The following is a 16,594-nucleotide window of genomic DNA, read 5'->3' as shown; positions in this document are numbered from 1 at the left end:
AAAGGAAAAATTAAATATGAGCATTTCATTTTACCTTCCTGGATTTCATTGCCTGTACTCCACATTGTATATGGGTGTCCAGATTGATTTTCATGTTCCCTGCAATTTTTTTCCAATTTAAGAATATTATTTGTGTATTTTCCACTTTCCCCTGTTTAGATCATAAAGATTATCACTGTAATCACTGCAATGAAACTTTCTTTAATACCACTTCATTGCACATCTACTCATAGCATGGGATCAACCAAACTATACTTTCTCAGCACAGACACTGGAGCCATTTGAAACTGCTTTAGATAGACACAATTTTGCCGACTGCTTTCACTTTTAATGAATTACAATTCTGGATAATCCTATTGTACTTTTCAGTGCACTTTCACAATCATGCTTCAGCAGCATTATGTCATAAATTGCAAGCTCAAATTCTTTTTCAACTACTTATTTCAACCATCGTTTTACTCCACTCACTTGATGATCTAGAGCATAGTTATCCCATTATATATTTGATAATATACAGCTTACATATGAAAAATTGAGAGAAGAGTTATTGAGGTAGGAAAATAATGCAAATATCTTTTAGTAGAATATTAATTGCAAAATATAAGAGTTTTACTCAGAAAATTTATCCTGGGAAGATTTATCCAGATTGAAGCAAATACACAGGGTAACCCTAGGAAAACAGGTATAGCATGAGTGTATCCATTACCTGTCCGTATGTGTATGGGCAGGAGGACAAAAGATATTGGTTGCTGTATTATACACAGATTACTGTGTGCATGCTCCACTATCTTTGTTGTTCCTCAGAAAAACACAATACTTTGGATGAGTATTTCTAAACTAATGTTTCATTTGATATAAGAATATTGAGACTTACTAAGGTGGATAGTTTCACCAATTTCACACAGGTTTTGTGATGGCCAGTCAATGCCTATTTTTTTAAATGTAGTTTAATCTTCCATGATTGATTATCTGGATTATAATAAGAAATTATTTAAACTTACTAAAACTTGAATTAATTGAAAAACATTGGTAAATTATCATCTATCAATTTAAACTGATCATTTATTATTTATATTTCTATAACTATAATAATGGTTACGATATTGTGTCCATTAAGTCCGCAGCTGTCAGAGTGTAACATGTTGCCCACTATAACAGGCATTTAATCATGAGTTATTGAGTCCCTGTTGATTATTTTTTTCTACCTTTCCCTTTATGAGGGCCAGGAATGAGTTGAGGCTGCAAGTTTGCAAAATTTAAGGTGGTACTCATTCTCAGGGCCATTTCTGCACTTGTACAATCTCGAAAGGGAGAGCCTCCTTAAATTTTGCACCCAGGTACTTCTTGCCTCACCACCAGTCTCCTCCTGCTGGGTTTGCACCTGGTCCACTAAACAGTGTCAGTAAAGTGTCACGTCATGGTTAAAAAGCACTGTCCTCCCCAGATGGAATGGAATTGAGTTATGACTCTGCCACCTGCTAGCTCTGTGATACCATGCAGATTACATCATGCAATTACTCTCCCTGTCCCACAGTTTCATTAGCTATGAAAAGGGGCAGGAATTGTCAACCCTTACATTTATTATGTTATTTACATCATTTAATGTAAGTAAAATGTCTTAAGTTGTGGCATTTATAAAAGGCTAAGTGCTAGTTATTATTATTATTAAAAGCTAAATTTTATTTATTTTTATGAACTTTACTCAGTGTTCAGCATGAAACATAATGCCTCTCTAGTTTATTTTCCTGCATTTTGGACAATTATTATGGGGAAAAAGTGAGATATTAAAACAATGATCAAAATTCTAATTATCTCAAACTATTCAACTCTGAAATTGTAAATTCTCCATAAATTCTCTGCTATATTATCTTCTGTACTCTGAGAACTGAACACTTCTATTATGCCTCATTGTTCAATGCTAAGTATTGCAAACTGACTAATTCCTTTCTTGTGTCCCTAAACCCCCACCCTTGCTGACACTAAATTATCTAAGTTGTAATGGCTGTGACTAATTTCCTACTTGGAATCAATAAAGATCTTAAAAACTGGTTGTGTACCTATCATTTCACTCAATATTTTGTCATGAACTGAAATAAAGTAAAACACTATTCAGATGAAATCATCACTATTAAATGAGAGAAGAATCAAGACACAAGAAGACAAAAGAGTCAAATGTTTATGTATCGGGTTTATGACAGGCAGCATTTAATACAAATAAATTCACTCTCATTATTTGAATAAAATGCCTTCCAGTGCTAAATAAAATATAATTTTAATGTTCAAAATCAAATTGATGTTGGTGAAATTATCAGTGTGTAACATGAAATATGTAAGACTTGTGTATGTTTTTATCAGTAGGGGGAGAGGGTAGAAGGATTCAAGCCATCTATATTACTCTTCTTTCTTAATGTTTAGGTTCTTTTTAATCAAGATTAATAAAACATGATGTTAGCATTTTTATTTCAAACAAACATCCATATGTTTGCTGGAAAAGTAGAAATGATTAAGGGAGTTGTAACAATATTTTAATTCAGTTAGATATTAGTCACTCTCAACGCCTCTATTCTACTAAGTGTCAGCTATGTGGTATATTTAACATAAATTAGCAATTTCAACACTAATGTTGATTTAAAAAAACAGTATTGAACTTTAAAAAAATATTATTTTATGTCTTTAACTTTATATAATATTTGTTTTTGGTAAAATAAATGTTTCTTCCCTTGCCAAATGGTGTAAATTTATGTCATAGATTATTTTACTTTAAATAACCTATTAAAATATCAAGTCAAAATTCATAAACTAAATATATAAATGTGTGCCACAAACTCTTGGTTCATAATGAAGTTTTCTATAGTATTATTTACTATAGTTACAAGAATTATAAGTTATTCAAAGTTTTAGTTTTTCAAATTGAGGCAATATCATATTAAAGATTATTAAATTTTTAATTTTTAATTATATTTAATAGACTCAGAAACAAGTAGAACTTGCTTTAATGAAAGAAAACATTTGTGACTGTATGTGAAATATTAATATTAAATTTAAAAATATTATGGAAAGCTGAATATCAACAAAAAATCATACATATTTACCTTTCTTATTTGAAATGATGTTGATTCTTTCTCAGTGAAAAGGCCTTAAATACTTAATTTAGTTGAAACCAATTGTATATATTGAACCAAATACATTCAACCGACCTTTAAATAGTCTGTTCTCTCTGACCATGAATTGTTCTTTAAATAAAAACGTAGTCACCCCTACCCCATGGGATCTCTTCCACCTGAAACATTTAAATTTCTAATTAAAACCATCTTTTTGTCACCCTATGGCTTATTTATTTTTCCCAGATAGCAGTGACTCTACCTAGAATACTCTTTCTCTTCAGCTTCTTCATGGAACAGAGTGCTCAAAACATTTTATTTTTTAGACATGAATATGGTGCTGAGCAATATCATTTGAGGCCATCCAAAAGAGACACAAATCTAATTCTTATATTATCTATTTCAAATGCTAATTGTATGACCCTCTGCTCCTATTAGAATTAAGCTCCCATATCATTTCCCTAAATATATATATTTTTTATTATTTCCTCTAAAATAGGTGTCTATTCTATCAGAAGCCAGACTTTGTAACTGTTGTAATAAATATCCTGATAACAAAGAATATATTACCTGTAAAAAACATGATCAATTTTTGATTTCTTCATGGCAATCTGGAGAATCTATGAGTTAGCTGTTGGATGTATTAAATCTAGCTTAAATTAATTTTGAATCAAATATTATTATTAATAGGCAAAAAATTCTTCTTTTTCTTCCAGTGTTTTGCGATCCTCCTGATTTCATCACTCTTGGAACTCATCTTTAAGATTGAATACAATCAGCTAAACTTAGGAGATGATGAATAAGTCCAGCTAAGATAATGGGAAAGTTGCCAGGAAAATAATCTGTCTTTTCTAGGTTTCCAATCCAGGAAATACAATTCTTTTAAGAATATTGTCTTGAAGCCAAACAACTCTTATCCAAATTAGGATGTTACTTCCTATTATTTAGTTGAAAGTGATTTCTGGAAGTTTATGATTACAAATAGAAAATATTGCCAGAGAAGGAACTCTGTAGAATTGTGATACAGATTGCAATTAAGAAAATTAATTGCAAAGCATCAGGAGTAATGATCCTGTTAGTATGAAAAGTGAGTGAACAGCAGGTGGTGAGAGAGGCTTCATGCAGGAACCAGATGTGTCTGAGGACAGCAAGGGGGTGAGAAGGCAGACAGACCTGAGGTACTGCAGGTGCCCATCTAAGAAGTACCTAAACTGAAAAGGAGTTCTACCAGCTCATAATTAGCATAGTATAGTATTGTGCATGAATAGAAGGATTTGCTGATGACAAACAATATGAAGTTTAGAAGAAGACTCAATTTCAATAGAGAATTTGTCATATAATAAAAATAGCATACCAAATCAGAGTAACATGGTCTTTAAAATAAATGCTATTGGGAAAACTGTGTAGCATTTGAGGAAAAATGATATTTTTAAATTAAGACTTCACAGTACAGCAGAAAACACTCCAATTGGTATGCAGGTTTATATATTTAGAAAATGAAAAAATAAAATAACTTCTAAGAAAAAGTGTTTTATTTTATTTTGTGTAAGGAAGGTTTTCTAACTATGACTCAAAATTTAAAACGTAAGACACAAAAATGGAAAAAAAGAAACAGTATGTAAAAATAAATAATTCTACATGGTTAAAACAGACAAAGAACAAGAGTAAAGTCAAAAGAGAATCAATAAACTGGGAAAAGTAAATATAAATCACATCTAATATAAACAGCTAATTGTCCTTATAAATAAAATGTTCTTAAATGTGAACAAGGGAGCTTCATTATGTATGTCTCATACTGTGACCCAGGAGAAATAATGAGGACAACTTGATCAACTACCTCAGTACTATCAACCAAGTCTTGGGCCAAGGCATTCATGGAAGCTTCACAGGCTGCTGCAGACATCTTTATGATTGGGCAATTTGGTGTTGGTTTTTATTCTGTACATTTGGTTGTTGAGAAAGTGACGATGATCACCAAACATAATGATGATGAGCAAAATGCCTGGATGTCTTCCAGGGGAAGGTCATTCACAGTTAGAACTGGCACAGGTGAACCTACAGGTCATGCAAAAAAAGGTTATTTAGCATGTTAAAGAAGACCAAACTTGGTGTAAAAAGAATAAAGGGTATTGTGCAGATACATTCTCAATTTATTGAGTATCCAATTACTCTTCTTTTGGAGAAAGAATGTGACAAAGAAGTAAGTGATGATGAGGCTAAATAAAATAAAGATAGAAAGAAAGAAGGAAAAAGAGGAAAAGGTGTCTATGACAAGCAAGAGATAGAAGATATTGGTTCTGATGAAGAAGTAGAAGAAAAGAAGAATAGTGACAAGAAGAAGAGGAAGATCAAGTAAAAATACATTGATGAAGAAGAACTGAACAAAAAAAGCTTCCCTGGACCAGAAACTCTGATGATATTATAAATGAAGAATATGGAGAATTCTGTGAGAACTTGACCAATTATTGGGAAGACCATTTGGTAGTGAAGCATTTTTCAGTTGAAGAACAATTGGAATTCGGGGCTCTTCTCTTTCCCAAGATGTGCTCCCTTTGACCAATTTCACAACAGAAAAATATGACCAAATTTAAGTATTTTGTATGCAGAGTTTTCATCATGGATAATTGTGAGGAGCTATCCTTGAATAAGTGCATTCAACTAGAGGTGTAGTGGACTCTGATGACCTCCCTACAAATATTTTGCTTGAAATCTTGCAACAAAGCAAAATCTGGGAAATTATCTCAAAGAATCTGGTCAAAAAGTGCCTAAAGCTCTTCATTGAACTAGCAAAATAAAGAGAACTACAAGAAGTTTTATGAGAAGTTCTCCAAAATTATTAAGTGAGAATACATGAAGACTCTCAAGACCCTAAGAAGCTCTCAGAGCTGTTAAGATATTGCAAGTCTGCTTCTGGTGATGAGATGGTTTCACAGGGACTGCTTTAGCAAGATGAAGGAAAACAAATAACATATTTATTACATCACTGGTAAAAACAAGGACCTGGTTTTAAACTCAGTATTTGTGGAGCATCTTTATTAGCATGACTTAAAGTTATTATGTGATTGAGCCTAACAATGAGCTCTGTATCAAACAGCTGAAGGGATTTGAGGGGAGGATTTTATTCCTGTCACCAAACAATATTTGGAAATTCCAGACTATGAAGAAAAGGGAAAGAAACAAACAGAGTAAAAAATCCTGCAAAATCACGAGAAATATCTCAGAGAAAAAAGTTGAAAAGTTGGTAGTTTCATATGGTGGTCACTTCTCCCTGCTGCATTGTCACAAGCTCATCTCCCTGGACAGAAAACATGGAAAGAAAGATGCAGGCTCAAGCTCTAAGAGACAACTCATCAGTGGCTTGTAGGACAGCAAAGAAACACTTGGAGTTCAACCATTCCATTATTGAAATTTTAAGGCAGAAGGCAGAGGCTGACAAGAATGATTAAGTCTGTAAAGGGTCTGATCATCTTATGCTACCAAGCCATACTCCTGTCTTCTGGCTTCCATCTGGAAGTTTCCCAGACACATGCTAACAGGATCTTCAGGATTATCAGACTTGTTCTTGGTACTGATGAGGATGACCCTACAGCTTACTTTACCAAATCTGTCTTAACTGAAGAAACACCATCTCTTATAGGAGAAAAGACATTATGCATGGAAGAAGTAGACTACATTATGCTGCAGAATACTAGTACACATGTTCAATATTTTCTCTTCATTCCTGTACAGAATAGATTTTCAAGGTTTTTTTTTTTCCTTTATTTTGGTTAACATTTTAAAAATCTGTATGCCACTACAACTGCTTAAGGAGAAGATAAGATTACTTTCTAATTCAAAGTGTGATATTCTGTGATACTTTAGGAAATAAAGCAAAACTGGTAATTTTGTTTCTTGTTATGGGATTGAGGTACCATTTGTTGTAATATTAACTTTTTGGTCTTAAGTGGTTAGCTATCAAGTGGATTCCTTCTTTGACCAAATCTTTTCTCACTGACATGTGTGTTCTGAGGTATGCATTGCGCAAAAGAGAAATCTTTGTTAAAGTGACTTGAGTTTCATCTTAGAGGACCTACTTTTTAAACCTTCCATCCCCTGTAGTTAACAACTCTGCATATACTAGGACTCGAGAAGTTACTTTGTAAAACAACCAACTCAATAGGAAGAAATATCCAGAGAACTTGTTTTGCAAACAAAAGTATTGTTTAGGGTAGCAAAATACAAGGCTGCCTCAGCTGTTGTAAAGCAGTGAAAAGTATCTCAGAGTCAGGCTTTGAAAGGAACTGTGGTGCCCAAATCCCATTCTGCTTAAACATGTGTAACAAATACAGTTGAATTAAAAAGAAAAGTTGCATGACAAAGAAAAAAGAAAGTACTGCACATTTTACTAGCTGATGTCTTTATGGAAAAAATAAATAATACCTATACAAAGGATGAAAGAAACAAGAATATTCACTATGATTTTAGTGAAAAAGTATTGTGACATCAATTACCAGATAAGGGATACTATGTTACTCAGTGAACAGTCCCAGATTCCCACTTAATTTGTGGAGGTAGTAACCTAGTCCACTAAATATGAGATTCGTTAAAAAATTGGTTTCTTATTGGCACCAGAACCACAGTTGATAAACCTTGATATTGAAAAGTGCAGCAATAAATGATAAGTTCAAGAATAAGTAATTACTATAAATCTATACTAAAGCAGGGAAACAAACTGAAAGTTAATATCTGATGGTAAGATAGCAAAAGTAAATGAACAAAGACTGCTGAGTACAAATGCATTATAAGTTAAGGTAGAATTTTTTTCAAGGTCATCGTGACCTCTTTATTCTTCAGACTGCATATCATTGTGTTAACATTGTGGTGACAATGATATGGAAAAGAGAGAGAAATTTGTCTGCTCCAGAAGAATGTTTGGATTTGGGTTTCAAATATGTAATGATTCCTGATCTGAAGAATGAAGCCATAACTATGACATGAGATGAATGGATGGACAAGGTTTTGGCTCATCCTGTTGCTGATGGCAACCTCAGTATGGTGGCAATGATTTTGCTGTAGGAACCCAGGCTTAACAGAAAAGGGATCTTAATGAACAGCACAGCCTCTATGAAGACCAAAATCTTATTCACAAAGGTTTCACCACAGGCCAGCTTAAGTACTGGGGGTATGTCACAGAAGAAGTGATTGATTTGGTAGAACCACAAAATAGTGGAGAGGAAATCTAGCTGGTCTGTCTAATTTGAACTGGAATTCTTCTGATCCAGGAGCCAGCCACCAGCTGAATACAGACATTGTGGTGCCAATTCAAGGTATTGAAGAGGGTTACAAATGGTCAGGTAGCAGACATAGACCATCAAGCCAAGAGGAAGATTTCTATTTTTCCAAGCATAAGGACAAAACACATTTAAATAGCACAGGCAATGAAAGAAGTGTTTATTTTCTGCTTCCAACAGTTTATGAGTATTCTAGGAAGAGTGACAGACACATAACAGATTTCCAAGAAAGAAAAATTACTCAGGAAAATAGTACATAGGTATCTGGAAATCCTGGTCAGTCCCAATTATGAAGATGATATTATTTCTATCATTTCTCAGCAGCATAGTCACATACAAATTCCATCATTGAAGTGAGGTTTACTTCTGTATTTTGTTTTGTTTTGTTTTGTTTTGCTCTTCCATCTGTGAAAATAGTGAAATCAGTCATGTATCTATTTGACTATTTCCCAATTTTATGCATTACACTGTTTGGGAGAATTAGGAAACAAGATTTTTACTCCTAACTTAAATTCCAGCATTTTATATCCTACAATCAAAAAGCATATCTGAGGTCCAATGGCAAATGTGCTAAATTCTAATCATATCAACATATTTGATATTGAGCTTGCATTTGTATAGAATAATGAACTCCATAATTATGCATTTGTAGGCAGATTAAATTGAATCTTTTTTTCACTTCGTATGTTAACAAAGAGAATCCTGATGTAGAAACATTTACGTCTCTCACATTTTACCAGAGGAAAGCCCATCACCAAATTTTGAAATGTATTTTTCCATAATGCTTCAATTCTTCCACAAAGTCTTTTGCAAATACAGCATGTGCAAAACTTTCCTAGTATAGCTATAGCTCTTACTGTTTGTTTATGCAATTTAATTTTTAATAGTGTTCTTATTTCCTTTCTATCAAAATAAACATCATTGTGATTACCCATTATATTTCAAGATATCATTTGTATCTCATCACTCAGCTGATGTTCGATAATTTTTTTTACATATTGCTTAATTAGTTATAACAATGTTGAATGAATTACATTGAGGATATGATTTCAGGATCTCTGCCTAGTCCATTCATATTCAGGTGCCTCACTATCTACCATTGGCTATTCTCATAAAAACAGTCTTATTTTAGTAATATAGCTGTGATGGAGCCCATGGAAATCAAAGTTTGAAAATGCAAATTATTATAAAATGTAATTATTAGACAGATGTCCAAAAGACAAAAAGCAGAGAATATTTCTTTTAGGTAGAGATAATGTGAGCAAATATATTTTGGTAGTGATTATAAAACCTACAGCTGTTTAATAGCATTCTGAAGTTTGAAATTTTGGTGCACAAAACAGGAATTTAAACAATAAAGGCAATTAACAGAATTATAGAATTGGACAATACCTAGAAGAGAGGAATGAAATGGTTTTAAACTGAGTTATTGGTGTGTAAGCCAAGTTCTTACCAAATGACATTTTCTCATTTATTTCTCAAATATTCTTCTTGAATTAAATGGTAATGTCCTCATGTTATTCTTTTGGATGAAGAAACAAGACTAAAAGTTTGCAATAATTTCTCCCATTCCATACACATGCTGGAGTTTCAATTCACTACTCATTTATATTTTTAGACTTAGCTTTCAATTGGAACTACCATGACTTTAGTTTTTGGTTGTCTTGGCAATTATTCAAACATTCAAACCAATTCTGATATTTGAAAAAAATACGGAACTAAATATCTAACTTACAGAGTTGTGAGAGTTACTGAGAAATTGTAAAGAGCTTACTTACAATTTATTTATTTTATCATTTTGCATTTTTATTTTCTGTAATTATGATCCCATTTGTGATCAAGGAATCTCCAGAACATAACAGCTTAAGACAGCACTCAATATATAGTTGTTCAGCAAGTTTGTTAAATATTCAAAAACCCACTGTTTCCTTACATGCAATGTCATCTCCATCATTATTACTTTGACATTGACAGTTCAACATATGTCCTTTATTTTTATTTTTGTAGCAGTTTTCTAAATAGCAAATTAGTTTATTTAGGACTTTTCCATTTCATATCATCAGGAGATTGATTTCAACTTTCCTTTTACTTTTATCAGACCAGTTGGTGTTCAAAACTGTACCACTAGACTCTATAACTGGATTACTCATGGCATGCTTTACCTCATCAGAACCATATGAATAGATCTGTTGAAATAATTTGTTTAAATCAGCATGTCCACCTCTCATTCTCTTCTTCTTCTTTGAGCATGCCAACCAATTTATTCCAATTTCTTGTATAATGAAAAGATGATGGATATAAGTTCTTGGCTCTGAACTCCTTTAGCTTAGCACACCTTGCTCCTCCAGCTAATAAAGCTGAGTAATATCTTACAACCTCTGAATTTTTCATTTTAATTTTAATATTTGTTAATATTGTAAAGAGCTTACCTACAATTTATTTATTTTATCATTTTGCATTTTTATTTTCTGTAATTATGATCCCATTTGTGAGCAATTTCAAATTGTAATTATCTCTATTAGGAAGTTTCATTAAAGTAGACAAGTCTTTATTGTGAAAGTACCGCAAATGTATCATTCTTCTGAACATTCTTGATCATAGCTGTAGTGATTAGTTGAGATTATATTGATAGCAATTATAATTAATTTTAACTGATGAGTCAGCTGGTATACAGAGACCTCAGACACTGATCCTTTCTGATTGGGGTATTATCTGATACATGAAATAAGTTGTGGTTTTCTTACATGGTTCTCAGTCATTTACTTTATGTGTATTAGAAGATATTTTATGTACTACATGATAGTTAAATTTAAGCCATCAAAAGTGTTTTAAGAATATCAAATGTTTTAACCATCAATTTGGAAGACCTTCATGAATCCCTTAGATGTTAAGTGTTAGTATATAATCAGCTTTTATCCCTTAATACCTAAATTATGTACCACTTAATATTGATTTTAGAGCCCTTTATGCCTCTGTCATGTCTGCCCCCCACCCAATTACATCAAATAAAGCAGGGAATGTGTTTCACAATTATTGACATTTCCCTAGAAACTAACAGAGTTTTGACACATCAAATGTTTGTGAATACTATACCATATTTAATTTAAGGTTAGTGTTCCAGTTTGCCAAAGCTGCCATTATGCAAAATACCAGAAATGGATTGGCTTTTATAAAGGGGAATTATTTGTTTACAAATTTAAAATTCTAAGGCCACAAAAGTATTCAAATTAAGGCTCAACAAGAGGATATCTTCACTGAAGAATAGCTTATGGTTTCTGGAACACCTCTGTCAGCTGGGAAAGCATGTGGCTGCCATCTGCTGGTCCTTGGCTCCCAGGTTGTGTTTCAAAATTGCTTCTCCGAAATGTCTCTGGGTTTCTCTTAGATTCTCAGGCATGAACTCTGGGCTTTATCTCTTAGCTTAGCATCTCCAAACATCCATCTGTCTGAATCTCCAAATGTCTTCAAATGTCAGCATCAGTGCCTGTATTGGTTCCTGATTCTCTTAAATACTCCAGTGAAATACTTAAGACTCATTCTGAATGTGTGGGGCCATGCCTCAATGGAAATATCTCATCAAAATGTTTCATCTACAGCAGGGTGAATTACATCTCCATGGAAACAACCTAATCCAAATATCCCAAAAGATCTGATTAAAACATGGCTTTTAGGGGACTTAATATATCCAAACCAGCACAGTAATCATACTATAAGAATCCACTACATATGCTTAAAAAGAAAAAAGAATGTAAGGTCTTGACAAAAATTGTAATGCCATATTATAAGGTCCAAGTAAATGTCAATTCATATATCAAGAAACAAAATGGTTTCAACTGCTTTATTAGAAAGAAAGGAAACAGGGTCATAATTTTTATGTCACTATCACCTTTAATTATGTATATGATGTCAATTGGCTATTATTTTATCCTATCCAATGATAGCTCTAAGTAGAAATGTGGGATACTATCCCTGAAACCTTCAACACTAGCTGTCTCTCACAAATTCAGTATTTCTCAATACATCTCAAGAAAAGTTAAATATTGACTTAAAGGTTTTAGCATTTTTTATGACATCAAGTATCATTCTGAGAGGGGAAAAATAATAAAAAATATGACTAAGAAATTATTACTTTTTTAGTTCTATCATTTTAAATAGGAAAATTTCAAGAGGAAATTTGTTTGAAGAGAATAAGATCAGAGATTTGGTCTTAAAACCTTAAAATAGTATGTATCTTTTTCTGAATTGAGTCATAGAAGTGTCTGAAAATTTTGTGCTTAAAATCTTATTTACCTGTGGAGTATGTCAAATCTTGATTCTCAGAGTTCTATAGTGTTCTAAAATAAGTATAGAATATTAATACAAAATCATCAACATAAAAGAGATCATACTTACTTTCCCAGATTTGGGTAGAGCTTTTATTTCCTTGAGTAAAACAGTATAAGTAAAAAGTTTAAAACTATACATTTATGTTGAGTAAGACACTTCCATATTAGACAAAAATTTATAAATTGGGGCTCACATCTCTATCAGAATATTTGTGCTTTCTGTAATATAAATATGTTTCTTATTCTACCAGATGTATTTCCTTTTCCATATGTCATCTTAATATTTAACTTCATATCTCTGCTTGCAACTCATTCTAATTTGTTTTCCCAGACATTTTGGCGAAATCATCTTTTCCTGCACTCTCCCTTTGGAATTCAGATTTCCACCCTAACTATATCTTGGCAAGAAGTAAGAATACCCACACCAGAGCTATATCACTTAGTTGTCCACCATTAGTCACTGGAGAATATTCAAACTCAATGTTAAATATTTGAGGCCCTTTCTCACCTTCATTTTTCTTAATGTTTCTCCCTTGATTCCTTTACCTGGACCCTGGAAAATAGTAACCCAAACTTCTCTCACCATCATCACCAATGTAGGTTGTTGCTTTAATTACAGTATTCTAATTTTTTAACTCACAATCCTAGCTGGAGTGCTAATTAATTCTTTTCACAGACAATATAGATGTGTTAAATATACACATTTTAAATATGGACTATATGAGAGAAAAAATGGAATTACAACATAATTCCCTATTCTGGATGAACATAATTTATTAGAAATAAGTGAGATTTCTGTGCTCACTCTTCTACTATATTCTAATTTGAACAAGATACTGTTTGATCCATGGTGCATTTTTTCTCTCTCTTTTTGATTCTAAGCCTAAACTCACCATGCTTGCCTCAAATTCTCTGATTCTAGACTGCCCATAGAGATATGGCATCTACATTTTCTACAATTTAATTATACTTCATATTAACTTAGAGCATTCATCAATGTACAATGGAACAGAATGGAAAAGTCCAGAAGTGAACTAATACATTTATGGCCAATTTATTTCCAACAAAATTGCAATGGCAGTTCAGTGGAGAAAGGACAATCTTCACCAATTTTTACTGGAGTAATTAGATTCCCATATTTAATGATGAATTTAGATCTACATCTCAGACTGCTATAAAAATTACCTCAATTGGGATCATAAACCTAAATATAAAGCCTAAAAACCTTAAACTTACAGAAAAAAAAAAATAGGAGAAAGCCTTTGTGGTCTTGGGTTAGGCAAAATTTTTCTAGAAACATCAGAGAATCACTGTTCTTCACTGACTGATTTCTAAGGTCTTCACAGCTGTTGTTTCATGTATTTTGCCTTTTTTTACAGTTGTTTCAATCTTGAGGTAAATCAGGTCTTGTTACTCCACCTAGGCTGGAAGTGATAGTTTTGTATCATAAATTCATTGAGCAATTTTTATCCCCTTATGTTCAGAATTTAAAGTTTTATTATACAAGCAACACCCCAGCTTCCCTTTAACACAAATCATTATAAAACACAAATTTGAGCATGTCATTTTATTTCTCAAAAGATATTGAAAAGGACAATACTATAGGAGAGGAGTACATTATCATATCATGTTGAGAATGTGATTTTTTAAGTTTTACTGAGTTTTAAATGAAAGCAATGTGAATTTTTCTAAATATTTTCAATATTTTTCAAGAAAATCATATGCTTTTTTACTTTGAAATATTATCATGATAAAAAAAAAAAGTGTGCCCGTAAAATGAAGTCTGGCTCCTACTGAACACTGGGGAATATTTTCTTGAATTCAAATGAAATAATAGAACTTAAAATATTAAACAATGTAAACTTTTGTCAATTTATGACTGTTGAAGTTATCTTCAACAATTATGGTGGTATGTGTATATGAATATATTTATGTACTTGTTAAATTCATACATTTTGGAATATATGCATTTTGTTCTATTATTTATAGCCTTAGAAATGTTATATGAAATACTCTCTTATAATTAAATCACCTAGTTGTTAGGATATTAATTTCTCTCTTATTTCTAGTAGTGATTATGTTTGATTTGTTCTTCCTTGATAACAACACTTGCCATGGATTACTTAGCTCCATTTCTCAAGGAACTTCCCCATCAAAATTTGCTGCTTCCATTTTGCAAAATATTATTAAGTTTTTGCTTTTGTATTTTTATCATTGTTTCCTGATTTTAGTTTTTGTTTATTTGATAACTGTGGTAGGTAAAATTGTAATATGGTCCCCACGATTTCTGTCTCCTGGTGTACACATACTTTCTTCTAGTTTTTCAATCAGACAGGAATCTAACTGTTACTGAGAAAGGATTTTACAGATATAATTAAGCTCCCAATTTCATTTGACTTTACACTAGGGAGACTTCTAGTTGGGTCTTATCTAATCACAAGAGCCTTTTAAAACTGGGTGTAGAGCAAGAGAGGAGGAATCAGAGATTCAATGTGAGGGAGATGGAACATACTCTATGGCATGGAATACAGGCAGGATCTAAGAGCTGAGAGTGGCCCCTAGTTGACATCTAGAGAGGTATGGGAACCTCATTACAAGTGGATTCTGCCAAATACTATAAATTAAGTTGGGAGCAGTTTCTTCCCCAGGATTTCCATACAAAAACTTAACCCAACTGACACCTTGATTTGAGCTTTTGAGACACTAAGCAGAGAAATCAGCCACACCAGACCAGATTCTGACCTACAGAAATTTTGAGATAATAAATTTGTTTTGTTTTAACCACTAAGTTTGTGGTTATCTGTTATGCAGCATTAGGAAACTAACACTAAATTTAGTAGGTATTGACTTAAATAATTTCAATTATGGTGATAGACTTGATTGACAAAACTCTGTCTTTATCCCTCGGAACTATCCTGGAGACTTAACTGAAGTTTTGTAACTGTCCTGAGGAGTTTGGCAAGCCTAGCATGACTTCAAGACCGAGAGAACTCTCTTCACCCTCCAAATCAATTTACCTTACAAGCCAAAGTGCATCCTTGTATATGCAAAGGAAAGGATCCTGGGAGTTTCCTTTGGTGAGCATCTCTCAAACCTCCAATGCTTGCCTGCATTTTATATTTCTCACTTCACACATTATTTACTTTTAAATGAAAACCTTTAGCAGGTAGACTAGGTGGAGTCTGGTGAAATCTTTGAAATACTCAAAGCGGAGCACATAGTGCAATTATGTTTATTTTCTTTTAGGTTTAATAATAAAATTTTTATGGATAGGAAGTTTTCTTTTGATCAATGGTATGGAGTTAGTCAAAAATGTATATTTTCTTTAGATTAAAGAGTATTTTTTGGTATGAAACTCCAACTCTTTACTTCCTAAAATTGTTTAAATGCAAATGCATAAATAATAATGAAAATGGGACATGCAGTGTACAAAGATATAAATGGGGAAAAAGTACAAAAAAGTGGGGGACAGAAAGGTATAGGAAAATTATATGTGCATGCTATTGAAGTTAAGTTGGTATCAAACCAATATGATTGTTATATCTGTAGGATGTTAAATGTTAACCTTATTGCAACTGAATAAAAGTAGATGGAAAACATATCCAGATAGAGAAGAGAAAGAACTCAATATGGTACAACACACAAAAAATCAAATATATACATGCATATATATATATACATATATACGTACGTATATATGTATAAATACATAATATATATATATTAAAGGAAGTGAGGAAAAAAAGAGATAAGACTCACAAAGGCTAAATACCAAAATGGTGGAATAAAGTCCTGAATTATTAGCCATCACTTTAATTGTAAATAGATTAAACTCTCCAGTCAAAAGGCAGATATTGGCAGGATGGATTAAAAAGCATGACTCAATTATATGCTGTCT

The 16,594-nt window shown here is 32.5% G+C and overlaps 2 pseudogenes; one reads left to right on the top strand and one right to left on the bottom strand.

The window, feature by feature from the left end:
- The first annotated feature begins 4,220 nt into the window (after window positions 1-4,220).
- LOC119536707 lies at window positions 4,221-5,682 on the top strand (annotated as a pseudogene).
- A 4,720-nt stretch (window positions 5,683-10,402) lies between these two features.
- The window catches only part of LOC119536706, a 28,699-nt pseudogene continuing 22,507 nt past the window's right edge, over window positions 10,403-16,594 (bottom strand).

This window comes from Choloepus didactylus, chromosome 6 (genome assembly GCF_015220235.1).
Source record: "Choloepus didactylus isolate mChoDid1 chromosome 6, mChoDid1.pri, whole genome shotgun sequence".
NCBI classification, from domain to species: domain Eukaryota; kingdom Metazoa; phylum Chordata; class Mammalia; order Pilosa; family Megalonychidae; genus Choloepus; species Choloepus didactylus.
Note: the sequence above shows the minus strand (reverse complement) of the source record. Positions and strands in the feature narration are given on the sequence as shown.